Source organism: Coloeus monedula (assembly GCF_965178545.1).
Source record: "Coloeus monedula genome assembly, chromosome: 4".
In the NCBI taxonomy this organism is placed as follows: domain Eukaryota; kingdom Metazoa; phylum Chordata; class Aves; order Passeriformes; family Corvidae; genus Coloeus; species Coloeus monedula.
Genome location: NC_138784.1, coordinates 3,269,351 through 3,292,688, shown reverse-complemented (window position 1 = coordinate 3,292,688; position 23,338 = coordinate 3,269,351). Strand labels below are relative to the sequence as shown.

The window sequence follows — 23,338 nt, the reverse complement described above, 5'->3', positions numbered from 1 at the left end:
GTGGAAAGCAGCCAGCCAGCCTCCAGCTCCTGTTCCAGCAAGCTGTCTGCACAGAGGGCAGCCTCACAAAGCCTGGGGCCTTCATTTCGGAACACAGGCTCCTCCAAACCTGCAAGAGCCCAGTGTGAGCCAGCTGGGTGCTGAGGGACAGGACTACAGTTTAGAGGGAGCTGAATCATCTATAACTGAATCTGATGGACATAACCAGTTTAAGCACAGCTAAGCCTTGTCCAAGTTAGCCACCAGTTTAAAAACCCCAATCCCTTCAACTCTATTTCCATACTGCTGCCGTTATCAGCTTTCCATTGCAATGCTCCAAAGCGACTCAACAGGCTTTTGCAGAGGCTTTAGGAGATCACCAAAAGCTACCAGAGGGACCTGCTGAGCCAGCCCCAACCCATGCTCTGAAATTTCAATGCTGTCACTGAGTCAAGTCAGGATGTTCATTTTCCCTTGCAGATAACTAATGACAACGGGCATCTGGGCAAAAGTTTGGCAAACTCGTGCCAAAGGGTACTGGGATTGGGTAGGAAGATGGAAAGTCAGCTGCAGGCCTGAAATGCTTCCAAGAAGCATGATGTATCCCTGCTTGTGTGAAGCCAGCCTGTGTACTTCACATCCCTGAGTAGGAGCTCCTGCTGTTCTCCCCACCAAAGAGCCTGCTGTCCCTGATGATGCTGAGACTTGGGAAGCGACCACTCCTCCTCCCAACACATCCCAGAGAGGAAAGGGTAGCAACCTCCTTTTGTCCACATCACACTCCCAGCCAATTCACAGCAGCAGCAGCAGGCCATTGCAATGAATAGCAGTGCTCCCTGGAGCAGAGAAAGCTCTTGGAGCTGAGGTGGCAGGATCAGCTACACCACGAGCCAGCTGCTCTGGCAACCCCCATGGCTCAGTCTGTTGGTCTGTCAGTGTGCTCAGCCCCTAGGATCCACCCAGCACCCAGCATGCTGCCTGCAGCCCAGTGCCACGTTCTCCCTGCTTGGGATCCCTGCTGTCATAAGGAAATAGTTTCCAAAACATGAAGCCCACTGAGAGTGCCGTGTTCTGCATGACAAGCCGGGAGGGCATTACAGGCCATTAGGGGTGTTCCTAGGGCCATGGTACCCTACAAGGGCAAACAGCAGTGGGTTTAGCTGGCTGCCATAAATTCAGAAAGAAGTTAAGGCTCCTGGTCCTGATGGAGTCTCCCAGACATGTCATCTTAATTTTAAGTGGCTAGTTGGAAACACTATGTGTTATCCAAGTCTGCAGCTGGATGCACCTCTCCCAGCTTCCCCACAGTCCTGCAGGAGCCTGCATGCTGCCCCCTCTCTCTATGATCCTCCAGGGCTTTAAGGTTTCCTAAGATAAAAGGATCCCCAACTTCTCCACTCTGCCTTTCCACAGCAAGGAAAATGGGTGCTAAATACCCTCCCTGTGCTCCTGGCAGTGGGGATGAAGGAAACATCATCATCTTCACCTCACCCTCAGGACCACGAGCTCAGAGGGAGCCAAGCTGGCCCTCTACAGTAGGTTTGGGGTGTGAGGTGAAGAGGTTAACAACAACAGCACAGTGGCCCCAGCTCCTCTCTGAGGCTCCGTTCTGGTGTGTGCGAGGTCAAGGGATGAAGAGCAAATACCTGAGGGAGGAGAAAAGCTATCCTGTCAGAAGGGGACTATCATCTGGGGAGGGGGACAAAGCAAGGGAAGCAAAGGTATTCCCTTTTCCTGTTTATTTGGGTTCCCCCTCTGCCAGTGCCTTGAGATGTCCACCTTCCTCGACCTTCTGAGTGCAGACTTTGAAGGCTATTTCAAACATGTTGTAAATAGGAGCATAATGTTACTCCAGGGCTGGGCAGGGTGTGAGATGACAGCTTTGTATGAGGGAGATTGGCTATAAACAGAAAGCCAGGGAGAATGTGTCGTTTTGCCTCCACATCACGGCTGTTTGCAAAGAACAAATCCCACGTGCTCCCCGCCGGTGCCAGCAGCACAAGGGGTAACGTCAGCCACCCTCTCCTCCAGCAGCTCCCTCCAGCTATGAGAGGAGATGCAACAAACACTGAATTCTGCTCAGTTCAGCCCAAGTACGTTTGCAAATACAAATTGTTTGCCATGCCCATGGACATTTTGGTAGGCTAGAATTTTCCAGGCTTGTTTTATAGGCAAACTTACATTTTGTCTTCCTTTACCCCCTCTGTCAGAATGCTTAAAACTCTGAGACCACCGTGCTCTCTACCTACCACCTATCCCACTTACTGGAACAGCTGGAATTCTCCATCCACATTAACCTGCTGCCTGATCTCTCCCCTGGGACAGGGACCCTCCCCTATTTGCACAGCACGCCGCTCCTTGCTCTCCGAGTGGAATTTTTCACTGCTGTGTCATACAAACAAAAATGAGCAGCTCACGCTGGGTGGCTAAACTGTACTGAAAAGAGATTTCAGACTGATCAATCCAGTCTCCCTCATGCCCCATAGCCATGTACCAGTGCTAATAAAGCTTTCTTCTCCTCCTAGCTCATCTTGGCTGCAGTGCAAGCGATCTGTCACAAGAACTACATTGTTACAAATGTATGCATTGTCAGCACTTTAAAGATGTAAAAACTGCTACTCATTCCATTCCTTCTCCCTGGCAAAGAACCTTTTCAGATGGACAGGGCGCATCCGGAGCTCTGAAGTAACAAGTGATTAGTTTCTGTTTAGTAGCTACATATTAGTACTTCATGCCTCTAGAGCAGCTGCCCTCCCAGAGCATCAAAGCACTTAACATTTACTAAGCCCTGTAGAACCTGTGAAGAAAGGGGAGGCACACCCCCACATGCAGAGCAATTTTACAGACAGCCCAACTAACACAAGCCCCAGCATCCACACCATGGGCATGCTTCACTCCTCGCTGGGGCTAAGAGAGAAGCTGTAAGGCTTGACACTTGATGCCACTGCAATTATCTTTCCTTTTCCGCGGTTTTATGAGCAGCCAAAGCCCTTGGAGATCGTGCTATTTCCCTCCAAAGGATAATTTCTCCCTTTCAAAATAATCCCCTCTTCCTTCAGTGCAGATAATCTACACCATTTACCATAAGCCAGTTATGCTGGCTGAGGGGCAAGCATCGCTCTGGGCACTGAGCTGGCTTTACAGGAAATTTCAGGCTCACCAGAACCTCCAGCCTGTGGTTTGCAGACCTCTTGCAGATCTCGTGGAAGACTTCCAAGAGGCCTGTAAAGGGCAAATAAGAAAAGCAAGCCTATCACCAGTCCGCTTAAATTTCTAATCATGGGTCTATGCCTTTATGGGAAAAGTATTGGCACTGTGGTCTTAAAAAAACCCAAACCAGAACACTACCCTCCTCCCCACCATCCCAAAGTGTCAGACTACTATTGCCCAAGCCACAAGTCCAACTCCTCCAGATGAAAATAACCTCCAAACACAACAGTGTGAGAGGAAACACAGTCTGTTTGAATTGCATCCTGTTTGCCTCACCCTCAGAAAGGTATCATTTATCATCTCCTAGAAAGGCCCTCTCCCAATAGCTGCGCTTGTATGGAGTACCTAACTCTAACCCTACTAAACTACTTGTAGACTGTGCTGGTTTAGGATTTTGTTTTTGGGTTTTTTTCTGGAAAGAAAGGGTGAGGAAAGTGGTGAGCAGGCAGCTAGAGATTGGCACCATTGTGAAATTAACCCAAAATATTGTATAGATTATATATCATTAAGCTCTTGCAGTCCCATGCCAGCAGTCCCTTGCAGGTAAAACCCAACCAAAACAACCCCAAACTCTTTCTCTCCACATATGCTGGATTTAGCATCCCCATTCATGGGCTAGGTACTACCAGCAGCTAAAGACTAAAAATTTTAGCAAGTGTTTTACACAGCACGTTGGGTGAGCACAGTCCTGTTGGTGGGAAACAGCACCAGCTCGGCTCTACCTGTTTTGATGCTGTTTCTGGAAACAACACCAGCGGGTTAGCAATGGTCCCTCCCCAGACAATTCAGCTGCACGATAAATAAAGAACAGCTGATCCTGCCGTGTCACCATCTCCCGCGGTAAGAGGCTTCCTGGGTACCTAGTGGGAGTTCTGCTAAGCTTTTAAGCCCATTGGCAACGTGGGGAACAGTCTGTAGCTCCAAAGCCAAGAGGCTCGAAGTAATAATCCGATTTCAAAGCTCCTCCTCCTCTCCAGCCAAAGGCAGCAAGGGAGGATGAGATCAGACTGTAGATGCTCTTCATTTTAGGTCTGGCCATTGCACTCATCTGCTCAGCATGAGCACCGGGAAGGGGAAGGATGAGTGCCAAAATCTGGAATGGATTGCTTGGCTAAAGTTTCTGCAAAGATTTCAAAACTTACTGGGAAAATAATTTTTTAAAGGGAATTTTCACTGCTTTTGATGCAGCTGGACTGGTCTAGCTAAGCAACATCCACGTTTCTAGTTCATGCACTGGCCAAAACTCTTGGGGGGTTTATTCCCTGCCATCAGGCACTCCTGAGGCACCAGGGCATTCGAGCTGTGCGGCTGGTTTGCACCCTCCCCACAAAACTTCTCCTGTAACAGCAACAAGTGCTGCTCCTCCAGCATTTACATCGCTCCAGGATGTTATTAGCTGCCAGGTGATAGGCAAGCCATGAAACAACTGATCTCCATGAGCCTCGAGATAAACAGAAAGTCCAGATCATCCCTTAAGGAGTCAGGTGATTTCCTCGCATCCCTTCAGCCCCTCAAACAAAAACAACAACCCGGCTTTTGAACGGGAGGAAGACAGATCCCTGCTCACCACTGCCTGAAAAAGCAGGGTGAACCAGTAAAATACGTTAAGGTAGAAACAGGCTGTAAAGCCTTGCTTTTCCCTTTAATCTGATCTCCGCAGCCATTCCTCTGCCTCCCCTTGGATGCTGTGCAGAGTGCAGCCCACAGCGTACACACAGCAAACAAACCCTGCCTGGGGCTCAGTGGGGAGAATGGCCTGAAAGTGCTGCCGGCACTGAAAACTCTTCCTTGCTCTGGGGCTGGGACAAAAGGAAAGCCACCGAGAGAGAGAGAGCCAGCAGCCACACACAGGTGCCACACACAGGTACCCCACACGCTTCTGCCACTGCCAAGGTGAAAGGTGGGCGAATTCCACCGCAGTGCCACGGTGAAATCCAGGTTCCGGCACCTTTTTTTCCTGCTAATTTAGCAAAGGAGGATTTGAAAAAGTATGAAAGAGCTGCCTACTGCTATCAGCCCTGATGGATCAGCCAGCCAGCTACTTGGATGTGTGAGCTGCCTGTTTGCAACAGGCTTAGTCTCAGGCCTAAGAATATGTTTTAAAAACACACACCTATTCTGTGGCATAACAGTTGCTAGAACGAGAGCTAATAGGTCTTTTCTATACTCTTAGATCAGTGTCTGCTCTACTCTGGATAGCCAAAAGCATCATCTTGTTTATCTATCAGACTTTCTGAACTTATTCCAAGCTTATACAGTCCAGACATACTTCAATACAAAAATTAATGGCTTTTATACCATTTTTAAAAGTTATTATAACAAACACAGATGCTGCCACCTTAATGAGATGTGTATGCACTAAGGAATAGGCTTGAAATAGGAAATGGTGTTTCAAGCCAGTTGAATATTGTAATGCGAGTCACACAGAGCTGGCTTCCTAAGGCACGTCACTGCAGGATCCAATGTCAAAATAAATACAAGAAGTTATCTCTTCCGACTCACACTCTATCTTCAGCCCTGTCCAAAAAGATCTGTATTTCATTGGATATGTGGGAAAGACTCCCCTGCCACAGCTTTTAAAGCCTGGTTGGGGCTCAGAGCCTCTACCCCAGCGACTGCTGCCTAATACACCTTCCCCATCTGGTGATTGTTCCGACGTCCTGTGGAACACGCGGTGCTGCCCTAATGAAAACCCAAGCAGGACCCAACAGGGTTGCCTGGTGACCAAGGCAACTGCTCTTGGGGCTGTGAGCAGCCAGGAGCCCCAAGGGAATTCCCATTCCCTTCCCTAGAGCTGGGGAAAGGCAGAGGGGAGGAGGAGGTGCTCAAAAAAACAAAGCAAAAAGCTGGCGGTCCCAGGGTGAGTCTGAGTGAAGTGCAAAAACTCAGGAGCTGCTTCTTGCAACACACTGCAAGTAACTCAACATGCTCCCCATGGCCCGAGGTGGCCATGAACCACCATCCACTTCCACTCCCATCTGGAAGGAGCTTGGCTCACATGTGTGTTTGCCAAGGGAAACAACAAAGAGCCCATTGCGTGCTTAGGAGACACGATCCACGTTTTACTCCACATCTGGCAAGGCTGCTCCATAAAAAAGGTGATGGAGTGCTTGTGGCTCTCCTTCCAGAGCACGGGATGAAAATCTTCTTCAACACACACGCCATGCAGGAATTCTTCTCCAGCTTAATTTAAAGCTGTCTTTATGGCCAATAAATTTGCAGATTGCTACAAACACTTGGCTACTTACACAATAATAGTTATATCTGCCAGAAACGGCTAATAATTACTATTATGATGCTCATAAATGTTAATGCTAACTATGCTCTTAAAACACATATTATAAAAAGCACGGTAATTTGAGAGAAGGGCAGTAAACTATTGCCCAGACACAGAGGAAACCAGCTCTAATGCTATAACACTTATTCAACAGACATTAGTTGGAGTACATTTTTCGTCTAAATTTTCCTGCCATCCAGAATTAAAAAAAGAAAAAAACCCTCAGACTTGTTTCATTATACTTAAAAACAAACAAAAAACCGACCCAAAAGTCTGTTACATCTCATAAACTGTAATAGGCAGTTTTGTTTTGGCAATTCAGTGCAGAACTGATGACTTTGGATTACCCAAAGATCCGCACAAAACACTTTGGTTGGATGAAATAGCTGATCTGCCTGAAGTGCGGAAAAAAGCTCACGATAACAGATAATTATATAACCAGCTTGTAAAAGTGTTATTAGTAGGGCATGGGATCAGGAAAGGCCTGGCTTTTATTCTCACTTCAAGCATTCATAGTGATGAGAGCTAAATCTCTGTCTGTCTCTCCCTCCTCCCCCACCCAAATGTTAGATAATTTTTAGCCAACCCTGTAAAACACTTGCAATCCTTGAGTAAAAGCAAGGCTGAGGTTAATGTACTGCTACTTCTCTAACATTCAGATGCTGTGTTCCACCTTGATAACAGAAGAAAACTGGAAAAAAAATTTCCTCTGCTGTTCAGATAAGGTAGCTTGAGGACTCAGGGGAAAACTCTAAAGTTCAGCATTTTAGTTTGAAAGGACATTTCCAGTCATTGGCTACTGGAATTCAGATCTTGAGATCCTGACTAAGTGATAAAACACAATAAAAAAAAGACAGCTTTGCCAGAAGGTCTCTCTTTCTTTCAAGGAAGGAATGGGAACATTAGACATTCTATACATTAACTGAGCATAGCAAAAACCCTTGCATGGACCTTGTTCTCAGTTATGCACAACAGGATGTCTCTGGAAATCTTTCCTCAGGAGCACAGTTTTGCTCCTCCTTCCTCAGGAACAACAGAGGCGAATCCAAGCAGGAGAAAAATTAAACTGGTGGCAACGAACCTTGAAGGTCTGACAGTGACCTGCAGCACCAAGGTCTCTGAAACTGCTTTCATTTGCCAGAACATAAATTAGATTCCTCACTAGGTATGGCATCGGGGTTAATGGGAGCTTTATAAAGCCTTCTTTGAACATACAGATTATCCTTTTCAAAAAAGACTAATCTTGTGGTTTAAAGTACAGTACTGTGAGCCAGGAAACCTATTCCCAGCTCTGCCAGGCTGGGTGACTTCAGGCAACCCACTTGACTATTCTCTGCTCTCTCTCAATATGCACAGCAGAGACAAATACCTAAATCTCCCACGAGGCATAATATTTGTAAGACAACGAGAACCAGCTTAACTCTTTGCAGACCCCTCCAAGCAGATGATGTCCAGCCATTCCTTACAGCAGGGTTGCTCAAACTTCTCCAAACAGAAGGTCCCAGAGATACCAGGAAAGGACACCTGCACTGGGCACTTCACATGGGCAAGAATCCTGAGTCACAACGTCACCATCTACATTTTTTTTTCAGCAGTGAAGGAAATGTCTCATCCTGTCTGGCGTTACTGTCCAAAGGAGGTGCTCAAAAGGAGCAAAACTGAGAAATTAGGAAAAATTCAGGTTTAGGAAAAGCCATGCTGCTGCCTGGGCAACTCAACAAACAGCTTTCCTCCGCAGGATCTGATTTCATGGCAAGAATGTTAAAAACAACTTCAAAAGACAACAAAACAAATTCAATTAAAAGAATAATCAAGCATTTCAAAAGGACAATACAAAAAAATACCAAAAGTGTGAGATGACACAGAACATCCAGTGCTGGGAACAAGGATCACTACTTTCCTTCCTAACAAATTCATCCTAGGCATCTCCACTGTGAAAACCAATACTGGCTTAGAGTCTCCTTTCAGAAGGTGCCTGCCATCCCTCCCAAACTGTTGGAGTTACATACTCCTCACATTTTAGTGTCCCTATAGCAGTCCCCTTCAAGCTTTCAAATAAAATGTGTACAAAACATTTGAGCACAAAACAATCCCGTGATTTCCAAAGCTCCTTAAAAGAGACCACAGAGAGCCTTACCTGTGCTCTGCACCATTTTAGACTCACATCTTTTCTGCACACCCCTGCTCTTAGATCAATGCATTCACATGCTGCTACTGTTTGACAAACCTACTTGTTGCCCATGAGTTCAGGTGACTCTGACCTGGTCACTCCCAGAGAACTCGGTCCCACTGTGTTGATGTCTGGCAACATTTCCTCTGACTCAGCCTTGCTAATAAAAGCTTCAGTAAGAGGAACTCCAAGGACTGTTTCCCAAGTCATTCCCTTCTAGCATGCAGAAATCTCAGGAAGTCGTTTGAACTCAATAACCTCCACACCATTTCCACACAGTCAAAATAGAAGAAGAAAAGGCAAACAACAATAAAAAAACCAACCATCACATCCTACTCTGCAGCATACAGAATCTGCTCATTCCAGGGTTTCTTGCACAGAAGAGAGTTAACCAACCACAACAAAGTAACGTCACTTCCTTTTCCTCCAAAATAAATTTGAGTGTTGAAAAAGTCCACCTATTCATTTACTGTGGGCAGCCTCAGCCAGCACAGGAGCACATCCACAGCCAGCAGCCAAGGAATGGCCTTCAGGACTATCTCTGGATTGACTTCCAGCTGGGGTCCAAAGTTAGGAATTTCCTTCCCCCCTCCTCCCCAGCTGTCCATTGATCCAAGAAGAAAGAAAAAAGATCCCAAAATGTTCAGACTCACTTTTGTATAAACTGAGATATCTTAATTATTTTTCAAATGAAAACCAAATGATGCTATTTTCCTAACAGCACTTCCAAAGGAGCTAGAGCAGTGTGATCCATTGCTATTCATTCCTTTGGACACAGACCCAATCTTTCAGTCACTCTGTGCTTATTGGCTATATGGAAGGTAGAGCAGCAAGGAGCACTAAAGGATTAATTCTCACAATAGTGGGAAGCAGGAGTCCCAGCTCTTGGGGGTGTTGAGTGGGGGAGAAGGGAGAAAGATGAGTGTATACGCTGCATCCCTGATCTTTGGACTTCCTTGCTGTGATTTCATCTTCTGCCTAAAGTTACCTTAAAAGGGAGATAGCAGGGAAAGAGTGCCCCAATGACTTAAATGTAAAAAGCATCACAGGAATTTTGCTTTAAACCTGCGAAGACTATGAGAAGGGGCTATATGTGAGATAACTCATGGCAGAGCTCAGCAGGGAAGAGAATAGCTAAGGCACAAACAGTTCGTACTCTTGTTTGTTGTGAGTCACACAGCAGCTGAACAGATTTATGATTCAGATGTTTTAGTGTTGGTTATCAGCGATTAGCTCAAACTCTTAGAAAAACAGAGAGAAAGAGAAAGATTAAGCTTTTGTCTGCTCCAGCCCTCATCCTTCCTTTGCCTGGCAGCGGGGGTTACTGATTGTTTCTGTCCCTTTTTTAACATCAGAATGGCTCTGAGCCACACTCGCTGCAGAAGCAGATCACACTGCCCGTATCGCCATCGACATCAGACTCAACAGTGACCACTGAAGTGCGGGATCATTTGTTCAGGTATGTATGCTAGTGTATTTGTGAAATCTGGTTATATGGCAACTCTTAAGTGTGGGGTTTTTTCCAAACACGGAAATCATTTGGGACACAGAAAGGGCTGACGAAGAAGGACCGGTTTTGCTAACTTTATCTTCAAACTCTGTATAAGCGCAGTAACATACACACACAAGAAGACTTCCTGCATCCCTATGGCATTTAACCTCACAACACCCATGTGGGCTTCTCACAGACAAGCTAAGTGACTTGTCCAAGATCACACAGGAAGCCAAATGCAGAGCACTAAAACTGAGCACAACAACTCTCAGCCTAGACCTCTGGGCATCACAGCATTAATCCGTTTCTAATTTAGTTTAATTGAACTTAATGCTCAGCTAACAGATTTCTGCCAACCCACTATTGCGTGTGTGGAGTTATACATTAGAGATCTGGGCTTTTCTGTGAATCACATCTTTACATGTCAATGTAATGATGCAGCCTAAAGGACAGAGCTATCCTCAGCATCTCCACAACCAGAGCACCTGAAATGCTGCTGGTCTTCAAAACCACACTGCAGCCAAACTCTGTGGCTGTGGAGGAGAGGGGAAGGAGGACACTGTTCCTTGATCACTGCACCCACAGGATGATGCATATCCCTGCCACCCATCAAGGTCCAAAGTCCTTGTGGGAGCAACTGAACACAACACCAACTTTTCAAATGCTCGGAGCCCATAACAACGCCTTTCTGGAAGAGGCTCTACACTCTTAGGGCAGAGAGAGGGAATCAGGGTGATTTGATCATCTGCAGTGTTGATATAGCAACTGAGGGTTACACTGCTATAAAAACAGAGTTCCACACAATACCTTGGTCGTGGTTAAAGCTCACAGCAGTACTAGGACTTGCACCTGATGGCAGATTCCTCTCTTACAGGTCCAGCCAGCACCACTAATCGAAGACAACTCTGGACAAACGCTTATGTGCTGACGCAGTGCTCAGCATAAGCAACAAACACGATGCTCTTGGTATGTCTCCAACCTCACACGTGCGTGTTCCCTGATCACAGAGTCCGTCTGTGCGCAATCCAACACGTCTGGGACACACACAGCATGCACATCTGCACATCAGTGGTGCGGCAGGTCCAGCACAGAAAAGGAACATCAGGCTTATTAGGCACAAGTTACACGGACCATGTGAGTGATTTCTATCCAAAAGTTCCCAGGCAGGAATAGAGGAGGCCCCAGACCTTCCTGGACTGCTTCTTAAAATCAGAGCTGCTTTCCTTGAGATGCTGTGCACGGTGCGAGCAGATTAAGCTCTATTAGCATGAGAGACTTTTGAACAGTACAAACCAGAACTAAACTTGGAATTAACCGGACTGGTGTAAAATTATACCTTAATGCCCACAGAAACCAGATTAGAAGACAGATGGCGAAGAGGAAAGAAGAAAAAAGAAGAGTGGATTTGATATACATATGTGGATTTACATTCTGTGAGCTTGGCACACATCTTAGAGACATTTTTTATTTCCAGCATAATAGAAAGTTGCCTGACAGTGCTGGTAGACTAGGTAAGGGGGGAGAAAAAGAGCAGATGCTTTTGAAGGGCTTTGTAGTATGACTCTTCAACAGAAATTTAGAGATCAAGGTGGGTAGGAGCACTGGAGGAAAAAAGCCCTTTCAGATATGGTGGGAGCATAAAAAGGGAGAAAAAACAGGAAAGGAAAATTCAGGTGAAGCAAGAGTAACTGTCAGGGTCCAGATCACAAGCAAAAGTGCAAGAAGCAGAGGTGCAGCTTGGGCAGCAGTGTGCAGAACCCTGAAAGTAGAAGCAATATAGTGGAAGCTGTCAAAAATGAAATAATAATAGTAGGCATGCTGAGGAAAGGAACATAAAACATCAGTATATCTCTGTATGAATGCAGAGTGAATCTACACCACAAGCACTACACACAGTTCTGGACCCCAGGTTTGGGGAAAAAGAAGACACAGAAGAACTGAAAAGCTGGAGGAGGACAACAACGGTGATTAAATGCATGAAACAGCTTCTGCAGGAAAAACAATTATGCAACACAATAAAAAGCCAGAAATGGCATAGAGAATGAATGAGTGCTTGTAGTCCCTTCTGAAAAAAGAATGGGCAGACAGCAAATTCAATTATCAGGACAGAAACAACAAAAAGGAGGCACTTCTTCGCACAAGTAATAACTCTTCTGCCTCTTGGCCACGGAATGTGGCCTTATGGATGCTGTAAGAGTACATGGGTTCACAGAAGAAAGGCAAGTTAACAGAAGAGGGGGGAAAAAAAAATCTATCAACAGCTGTTAAGTACAAAATGAAGTTTTTGAGCTGCAAATGAGCCAGAGACTGGTAGCACAGTCTAGGGAAGTATCATTGCTTGATTGCCCTGAACTGACACTCTTCCCTGGGTATCTGCTGTACAACAAGAGACAGGATGCTGGGCTAGGGGGACCTTTGATCTAACCCTGTACATCCATTTCTGTGCACAAGGCAGAAAGGGTTTGTATTCCATGCTGAATCAGGCTGGGGATACTAAAATTTGACCAGGAAAGAACGTGACTTAGATGCCAAATGCAGAAAATACTGGTTGCCTAGAGTTGAATGTCATAGAGGAAGGAAAATGTGAGGGTCCTAAAAAAAAAAAAATAAAATCTTGTTACAGCATTAAAACGGAGGGCAGAGATTAAACTTTTGATGGCAAGTATGTGCATGAATACAGAAAACTGCATTTCAGATGTAGAAGGGACTAGAGACTTGATTTCACACAACTTGGGATGTAAGAAGGGAGGCAAAAAAAGAGGGGATAAAAGAACAGTATTGAAGAAGACTCCCTACATGTAAAAACTCCACTCTCCTCCAGTGCCTCAAGCTATAAGCAGAGTCGAGAGAAAAAGATGAAAAATGCAGTTTGACACGCTCCTTCAACTTCACCAGATGAATTTGAGATGAGCAGTGGAGATGATCACGTAATCAAGGTGCTGGACAGACACGTGGAGATCAGAGTTCATCCCCCAGCTGCGCCACAGACTTCCTTCATGATGCTGGGCATTTCGCTTTGTTGTTCCATAAAACCGAGACAGTATTTTCTTAATGCACAGGAAAGCCGTGAGGCTGAATTCTTTAAACATCCTAGATGCCCTGTGGGGCCTGAAGAAGCACGGTTAGGACAGCAAACACCCAGCACTCCCAGGCCAAGGGCCACGTCTCATGGGCTGCTGGGACCAGTCGCAGCGTGGGATGAAACCACAGCGGCAGGGACAGGGCAAAGAATTCCATCGCAGGAAATCAGCTCAGGGAAATTAAACCCTAGAAGGTGTGAAGGGAACAGGTTTCAAAGCCAGACAAAATATAAGAAGCAGGAAGTGTGCTTAAGGAGCTGGCAAGTTTGCAACGCCTCTGAAGGACAATGCTGCAAACTATAGGAAGGAATCAGCCTGACACTAACAGGAGGGGAGAGAAATGGGATAATTTGGTACAATGTACCAAGTACTGCAATGTCTGTCTACAGCCAAGATGCACTCCAGTACTCAAAAATAAAGAAACAATGCTTACCTAACGTTTTTAATGCTTTCTACTGACTTTTTCCCCCCCCTGCTCTCAGGAATATAAAACTTAAATCATTTGAATACTAATTGTATCACTAAAGCAGATATAAACAGGCTCTGACTTGGAATACCAGCACCAGCACAAAGTCTACAAGAACAGCAGTGCAGGCTGTTTGGATCCACTGCTTTATTCTTAAATGCTTAAGATACACTAATACCTTTAAAACTTATGAACTGGTAAATTTGAAATTACTCTAACCAGTAAGCGCTGAAGCTTTCCCTGACTTTTAATCAATCACTTAAATTATACTTAGAAACTCCCAAACCAAATATTTGCCAAGAGGTGTAAAACAACTCCCAGACTGAACTGGCAGAAAACACAGAAGAGCCCAGAATAGACCTTACTGATAGGATAAATTGAGCCTTGACATGTGTGGAGCCCATCTGCGAGCGACAAGGAGTACGCGCTTCATTTCTGTTTATTCCCTTCAGGCTGGATGAAATTTCAGGGATAACTTTATAGCAACATTGCCAGGCTGCTGCCCAGCTCCTCCACCTGCATGACCTCTGTGCTTGCCCACAGCCCTGGGCACCACCGATGGCCAGGCTACGGGGAGGCTTTAGGGTTTTTAATCCCAGAACTGATTATCCGGCTGAGTTTTCTTTGCTGGGTTTTTTGCAGCAGATCAGCCTTTCTCTATCCATCTCACAGTGCCCCTGGCTGCTGCTCAGCACCTCCCTACAACCTGATCACAGACCTGAGTGCTCAGGGGAGAGTGAGAAAACCTAGAGACTGGAAACAAACCAGAACAGCTGGCTAACTGCAGTAAATCAGGTTTAGGTGCTAAGCATCTCATTTAGCACAATGGAACACTAAACTTCATCACCAAAGCAATTTTTAAAAAGTTTCAATGCATTTTTAAACACAGTTGTTTTAACCAAAAGCACTTTAATACAGGTCAAAAGCAAATAGTTCATTCTGCAAACAGGAAGAAACAATTATGATTTTGTAACTTAAAACATTAAAACAAATTCAAGCACATGTGCATTAAAGACATAAATTGCTCAGACAGGTACAGAAGAAAATACTGACTTGAATGTAGAGACTTAATTTGGCTGTAAACCTCCAGATTGCAGCAAGATCCAGAAATAATCCAACTTTAACTAACAAAAAAGGCAAAAATCATTAAAATCATACTCAAATGATCCTCTATTGGCTTGCTTGTTTGAATTAAAAAATTAAAATCTCCAGTTTTAATGGAGCTGGTTAAGCTTCCCAGAAGTTTGAGGGTAAGGGGATGTCAAGATACTTGGAAGAGCTTTTCAAAGAACCTCTCCAGAGCAAGAGGCCAGGCTGGCTACACCAAACAGGTTGGTATAGGAGAGGTACAGGAGGGGTATAGGAAGGATATAGGAAGGATATAGGAAGGCATCGAGAGCAGAGCCCTGCAGGGGCCCTTGGCGGGCGCCGGTAACGAGCAGCTCAAGAGCAGGCGCTGTAAAAACCCAGGGCAGCCTGCCACTGATGCCTGGAGTCACATAAAATTAATTTAAATTGGAAACAAACTGGCCCAGGTAGCGCTCGCCCGAGTTTCAAACAATGTTCAGAGCTAAGCGGTGCATTACACATTTTGCTGGCAGCTTGATCATTAAAATTAAATAGGAAGTGGCAAAGCTGCAGGGCAGGTGATGCCGTGGATTTGTGTATAAAAAGCAACAGTGAACTTGGGAATTACAGACACTTGTAAACCCTTACTTTAGTACCTGGTAAAATGGCTCAACTGGGTAGTTATGAAAGTTAGATTAATGCCATACAGCAGGCCCACATTAGCATGGTATTTCCATAAGAAAAATGGGCACATCCATATTTTCTATAAGGAGTGCCAAGACGGTGGTTAAAGAAAAATTGGTAGATATAATTAATTTGAATTTTCAAACAGCCTTTGGTAATATTAATCACCACAGTCTATTAGGGAAACTAGTCATGGGGTGAGAGGTAAACATCTGTCAATAGATTAAAGCTAATTTAGGAAAAACGAACAGCATGAATAAATGGCCAGTTTTCAAGAAGGTTAATGGGGGACGTCCCAGGGGTGGATACTATGATCAACATTTAATATATTAAATGATCTGGAAAGGGGCATACACAATGTGAAATAGGGGAAAAGAAACTGTTGATGATACTGCTCTGTAAATTAAATAAAACCAGCAAGAACTAACAGTACGAATCTGAAGGATCCACCCAAGTTACAGCAAATAAATGTTACTGCACACAAGTGCAAGGTTATGCAAATCGGCAAGGAGAGCTTGAACTAATTGTAGACACGGATGGGTTTCACATTAATTGTAACCATTTGGAGAAAGATCTAAGTGGCCTTGTGGACAGCACAGGGAAAACATCTGCTTAGTTTCCAGTCATCATCAAAACCACAAACCAGATGTGGAGCTTTGTATTAGAGAGAGATGAAGAATAATATGGAAAGCAGAATTTCTCTCTCGAACGTTGCGTTCAGCCCGTTTGCCTTTGTAACAAAACAAAACCTCAGAAACTTAGAAGCCCAGAAAGAACGGACATAAATTTTATAGCCCCAGAAAGATGCTCATTGAAGGACCCAGTCACAAAACACACACATTACAAAACTCAAGACTCACTGAACCCTTGTTAGCATGACTTTGGATGGCCTACAGTCCGTTAAAAAGTCTGGTGAACAGGAACTTTAATGATTGTCAAATTTCTGGGCTACGTTCAAGGGGCGGTAAGTAAGAGGTGAAACAATCCAAGCATATGATAACCTAAAACAGGCAGAGAAAGCCATCTGGATGCACTTATTCTCCATTCCCACCCTCTTTTTCTCCCAATAGGACAGGAGCAAGGAGTTGTCCAACTAAATGAAAGACAATAGATTTAGAAGTGATGAAAGAAAATATTGCTGCGCCCACACTTACAAAAGTAACCCACAGAACTCTTCTCTGCAAGGTATTTATTGAAACAATAATACTAATAAGATTAAAAACCACAAAACATAGGCAGTGTCAGCAATTGGAGTCAAGAGAATTCCTCAGTTTTCCCACTTGCCTTTGCAGGACTTTACTCTTTCTTCCAAGGTATCTAATATTAGGCATGACTTAGGACTAGAAATGAGAACAAGCTGGGCCAGTGGCTTCATCCAGAACCTGCTCAGAGGGTTCACTGTGAGGAGGTGGATGGTTTGTACATGAAAGTAGCTCAAAATGAAAGAGGAAGGAAACCGGGAAGACGTGATTTTAACTTCATTGTGTGCGTTGCATTCAAGGAAAAGATGCCTTAAGTCACCACAAGAACAGCAGAAAAAAATGCTGAGGAACAGAGCTTTTAATCTTTAAAACATTCAGTCTTCTCTGAAAAGTGGAAGGAGCCAATATCAACTCTGCAGTTACTATCACCAACTCTTCCATCCAAGAAGAGACTTCTTCTGCAGGTCTTCCCAACACCTTCCTATTCATTCAGATGAGAGTGAGACTGAAAAGCAGAATAGCTGCTGCTGAACTGCAGTGTACACAGACAAAACCTGGAGTGGGTATCGTTGCCATGCTAAAGGGGAGGAGGACTGCACTTCTGCCCTGGGAGGTCACGTAGCATGGCCCACTTCAGGCAAAGAGAAAGGTGGGTGTGAGATTGCCAACCTGATGGCCATGCACCAGTGGCATAAAAAACCAGAGTTTAATGAGATGCCAACCTCTTCTCCCTGTTGGTGAGGGAAAACGTCTCCATCAAAAACCGACCTCTGAGCACAGCTGGCTGGCTTCCAGAGCACTGACATGCACAGCAAAACCATTGTATATGTGCCATCTAATTCCTTCTTAGACTTTCCAATAAATCCCAAGTCACTTGATCAGTACCTAGCCCTCATCTGCCAAAAGAACACACATCTGAATTGTCTCTATTCTCCCACTTTTTCAAATAATCCCAGTATCAGCCACTGAGTTGAACCCACTACTGATTCATGATTCTAACCATCCCCTGCTCTCCAACCCACTCTACTGGGGATAAAATTCAGAGACACAAAAGGCATACAAAATTCTATTTCTAACCCAGGACTATTTGGAGGCTACTCTCTGATAGACACATGTATTTGTCTAGTTCAAGTGTTTCAAGAGCAGAACTTCCTATTCCTGCTTAGTAACACTTCTTTGTGTTTAGAATAATTTTTGTTCTCCTTTGTCCTATTATTTCAATCACCCAATTTCCTTGTCTCTCTTGGTGTCTCTGTCCTATAGATGCAGGTGAGTATCCAGTATATTCACGCCTTTCAATATTTCTTTACAATAGGATCATTCTCATGCTGGTTTTTGGTTGACACTTTGTAACTTCCTCACAATTTTATACATCTTTTTTTGTGCCAAGGTATTCAGAAATGAAGTTACACAAAAGGGCAGGGGCTACACTCAAGAAGAAAAACATCATGCTTTTACAACCTCTCTTGGTCCAGTGGTCTGCTTTACTCCGTAAAAAAACACAAACATGACCCATGGGATTCACAGTGTTTCTAAAATTGTAATAAATACTGGGTGCAATTTGGTTCTCTGAACTGGGAATACACTTGGATCATGCTCTCAAAGCATCTTCAAGAACTGAAGGTTCAAGCAAATATGAAATACTGGTTTTGGCTAAAAGTCACAAGACACGGCACACTTGTCCTCACATCTGGAATGTTCCCACCAACTAGCTCTGCTTTATATTATTTATGTCCACATGTGATAACATACACTTTCCAACTTGAATTTCCTTATCCATAATTTTAATCCCTCTCTAGGCTCTTGTACTTTTGAATAGTACTCCTTTAGCACTTTTTTACATCAATGAATTAATACACTGCCTACTTCTTTCTCTGAATCATCAGCAAATTGGGGACAGAAACAACTTCTGGTCCCTGTGGCACCCTGATAAATATCCTCTCGTAGCACAGGTTAGTTACAGGCTTGCCCAGGGAAGGGAGGGAGGACCTGAGGGGGTTTGATTATTGCTTTTACGGTTCTCAATATAAACTAAGAGGCACAATTGAGATAAATCAGGTGTTTTCTAATAACTAAGTTATAATCATGTGCTATCTACATTGAATGACACCACTTAATACAATGTCATATTAGCAGTGCTTCACTTAAATTTCTCCAGCAAAGCAGGAAGCATAAAATTAAAGAAAAGTCAAGTTAACTTCCATCTGAAGAATTACTCTATGTATTTACATGCTATTAATCAGCATGAAGTCTCATTTTAAAGTCCACTTTCAAAGGCCCTGTGTTTTGGGCATACCAGAGATAGCAGTTGGCTGATGAGGGCAGGTTATTGGAAGACAGGACTCTCACACAGACAAATTTTCTGGAAGCACATGAAGTGTCTGGAGCTCATCCATGAACACCACACCGTGAGCTCTGCAGACCACGTCATGAGCCAGCAGGACAGTGGTGGAGCAGCTTGGTTTCATTTCCTTCCCCACTGCCCCCCTCCCTCGCTTGCGAGCCCGGCTCTCTGTGCCACCAGAAGACCTGGTCATGATTCTGCATTCTGCTGGCAAAAAAAGACACAGGAAAGGGACTCCGAAGGATCACTCACATCTCTACATGCTGTTAGCATTTCCTCAGCGAAACTGGGATGCCTCACATCTTGGCTGAAGCACAACAGAGGAATATATCCGCCAGATCGGGTCAGACCAAAGGGCCATGGAGCCCAATATCCTGCCCCAGACAGGGACCAGCAGCAAATGCTTGGCGAGTGCGTAAGAATGGTGCAAGCATACCATAAGGCTTCCCCCCTACCAGCTTCCAGCAAGCTGTGGCTTAAGACTTCCTGTGCCAGAGATTGTATCTTTGTGCTTAATTGCCCTCGATGAACTTCACTTCCATGAATTTGTTTAATTGCTTTTTGAACCTATCTCGACTTCTGGCATCCACAACATCCTGTGGCAATGAATTCCAGTTTAATTATGTCTTGCATGAAAAAATACTTCCCTTTTGTGAAGGAAATTACTTCCTTAAAAAAAAGAAAACACCAAAAAAAACCTCCCCAAAAACCATCAACCAGCAACTATCACTATGTAAGACTACAAGTTGTGGTAGTTCTGTAAGGGCTTTAGAAGAAACCACTGCATTCAGTTGTCCCCCTCTGGCCTTCTGCAAAGGTTACTGCCCAGACTATTAGACAAGGCTGCTGGGGAGAAAGGTGGAGTTCTACATCATGGTGGTGGATGATGGTCTAAACGAGCTGGCAACTTGCCCCAGGTCGAAAACAAATGTCTGCCTACGTTCCTGACTGTTGTATACATTTGCAAAAATCCAGTGTTTCAAGACAGGATTTGTTCCCTGCGAGACTGCGAGAAAGGGTCTTGCATTCTAAAAAGTATCCTGTGTTACACTTGCATAACGTTAGGTGCTGCAACCCAACGCGAGCGATCATAAGAACATCATTCGTTGCCTTGCTTGTATAATTATTTTTTGTGGGTTTAGTGGCTATTTACTCTCACTGTTTCAGGTCCACAAGAAATAAACCAAAGTACAGAAGAAGACTGTAGAGATCATGTTCTATGAAACCTCTTTGGACTCTCCCCTCCTTTCTCAACAGTCCAAACCGAAAAGCACAGAGTCCTTCTACACGTTGGGTTTTTTTGACGCAGAGCAACTTGGGCAAACTGTACCTGCCGCTTTTCAAAATTGAAGTGCAAGGGAGTTACCAGGGCCGACAGCGATCTCAGTAACAAACCAAAGCACTGGTGGCCTTTGCATTGCCAAGAGGAAAGCAGGCATGGCCATCTGCAGTTCCTCCTCACTGCCGGGTAAAGCATTAACAGGGTTGACTAAATCCCTATCTGCTGTCCTCCTAATCTGCAGCCGTGCTTGAACCAGGCCGCTCTACATTATAAATAGGTCTGCTTAACTGAGCTGAACGCCGCTTCACCCAACCCAAAACGAGTGCCAGCGCCTACCCTGCAGCTGCTGGGTTCTGCCAGGGGCTGCTCACACCAGCACTTCCAGGTGTTCCCCTCACAATTTTCACACCAGAACTGCAGCTGGTAAAAAACCATTTTCCGACAAACCGTGGGGTATTTGGTAATTTCCTGGAGACATGAGAGGAGGTCCTAGAGGGTTTTGAAGACTCAGGCATTTTAGCCTTTAGTGCCCAGTCAGAGGGTCAGCAGCCTAAAGGAACACAAGGCTTCCACTGCAGGCAAGCCACCTTACCCTGTGCTAAAGCACTTGCTATAAGCTCATCACAGACCTTCGGGCAAGAGCATAGAGGAGAAGGGGAAGGGCAGTTCCTGGGGAGATCAAATTCTCCTGTGAAGACAGGAAGCTGACAGCTGGCAAGCACTGCCCTCCACATGTTTCAGAACACTCCTCCTCACGTTTTACCTATTTTTGTTATCATTTATTGCTGATGTGCCCCAAGAGTGAGGCTTGGGGCCAACTTCTCTGGAAGGGTGACAGCTACCAAAACAGTAATAAAACTCAGTGTTTAGCATTCTCCTGAAGCCAGGCCCTGCCCTCTTCATCAACCAAACACAGAAGTGCACTCAAACCCCATTTTATTTATTTATACACATTGCTGCACCCTCTATTCCTGGCAACTGGTGCTCATGACATAGTGGCCTGGGACACGCTGGAACAGGGCTCTGGGTCACCTTGTAAGTGGTGGCAGCAGCTGCCTCCTGGATCAAGCGTCTATTAACCAGCAGCTCGGGAGGGCTCTAAATTAAGTTCTCTGCTCCATTCCCACAGAGGGGGAGGGAGAAAAATACACCACCACCAAATCCTTATTTTCCTCCAGCGGGACTCACTGAAGTTTCCCCAGTGTTCCCTCCTGCACTTGCCAGGATAAGCGCCCCAAGGCCTGGTTTCTGTCGGCAGCCATCCGGACTGCGCAGGACCGCGCGTTATTCCAGCTGCCACGGCTCCTCACAAACTACACAGCCTGGTTTTGGTGCGTGGTGGTGGTGGCACGCTGCTTCTCTCACAGCACAGATCCAGCCCTCGGACCATCTCTGCCTGCAGGATGCCTGCACAGTCCCTATAAATCCTGCTGGCAGCACTTTGGGCACCAAGGGTGCTCGGGCCCACTCTCAGTCATTTAGGAGGGGAGACTGTATAAATAGCTGGTGTGCACAAACTGGAGGAGCAGCAGGGAATGAGAGAGGGAGGGACGGAGGGAGGGGGAATCTGAAGTGTTGGGCCCCAGCTGTGAACTCCTCTTGTTTTTGTTTTAGGGTAATTAATGTTCCCTTGAATAGAGCCAGGGCATGGGCTCCTGTTTCTGCAGCTTTCAATGCTATCAGCAGCCCGGACTGGACTGGGCTGGGAGCAGCGGGGGGAGGTTTGTATTTCCTGCCATCCCCAGTAAATGAGGTAATGCGAGCATGGGGGCTGGAGGCAGGGCACAGCCGGGGGGACTCACCCGAGCCCCCCAAGCCCCGACAGCCTGCTCCCCAGAAACCTCTCCAGAGAGCCACTCACGCCTTCCCACTCTGCCATATGTATTAATTTTGCTGCCAAGGCAGGGGATCCTCACGCTCCCATCCCAGCACCCCTTGGCCAGCTCCCCTCTCCCACCCCAAGCTCCCCTCATGCCTGAATTAGATACATTCCCCCTGCACTCCCAGACGTCTCCATCCCCTCGTCCCCTGACAGAGCAATCATTTATCAAGTTGTTTCACGCGTTGTCGGGGAGGGGGGCCCCGGGGGACGGGGGTTTGTTTCGTCCCTTTGTTGGAGCTCCACAGGACCGTCCAGCTTAGTCTCCAGCCAACTGCTGAGAGTCGCCGGAGTCCGGGAGCAAATGTTAAAGGGGCTGCCTTTCATCTGCAGGCTGATCCTGCTGCCTTTTCATTTTATTCTTCCAGCTTCTGGGATGTTACTTGCTTACACGCCCCCACACCCACCCCGCTATCATTCTGCATGCATGTTTTTGAGGGAGCAGGAGCTCATTTTCCATGTGCTTGTCTCTTCTTCCCTCAGCAGCTTCTCCTGTCACCAGTACACTCAGCCTCTGGGAGTACTTTTTACCTTACTGGCCTTTTTCTCATCCTTGAATGTAAGACTCCATAAACGAGATTCGGTTAGGGGCAAGCCCTGCTCGTGCAGCCCATCCCTTCCTTGCATACACTTTGGTGTATTGCAAGCTTTTATTCCCCATGTGCCTGGGAAATGAGTAACTACCTACAGCACACCACCATCAAAACAGAGTAGTTAAAATAAAAGGGAAAAAAGAAGAGACCGTTTGGCAAAAGAACTAAGTAACGCTAAAGAAAAAAAGAAACGTTTCAAGCACTCTCGTGCTTTAAGCACTCTTGTGTTCCCCACATGTAGGGCTGGAAGACAGAGGATCTGGTCTGTGCTGCAGGCTGCCCACACTCACACAGCAGGCTTGTGGCACGTCACCTCACCCTTCCACACCACACCGAGCCCCACCTGAGAGACCAGGATGCTGCCTGGCTCCCAGGGATCCTGCCTGTCTGTCAGTAACCAGCCATGGACACTCCTAGGGTTCCTGGGTGGAAGAAAATGTGGAAACAGAGAGTGAATTAAACTAGGGATGTCTATCTGCACCCTAAAGTTCTTAGTGACCAGCTTGGGAACAGCTGAATAACAGAGGAGAACCCAAGGAGCTGTGAATCCAAACACGCCACTTCCTTAATTTACCAAAGCCCATACAAAGTGCTTGCAAATCTTATGGCTGC

At 45.6% G+C, this 23,338-nt stretch overlaps 1 protein-coding gene across 2 annotated transcripts in view; it reads right to left on the bottom strand.

Moving 5' to 3' along the window:
- Positions 1-23,338, bottom strand: part of CECR2 (CECR2 histone acetyl-lysine reader) — a 93,702-nt gene that overhangs the window by 48,000 nt on the left and 22,364 nt on the right. The gene's annotated exons all lie outside the window — the stretch shown is intronic.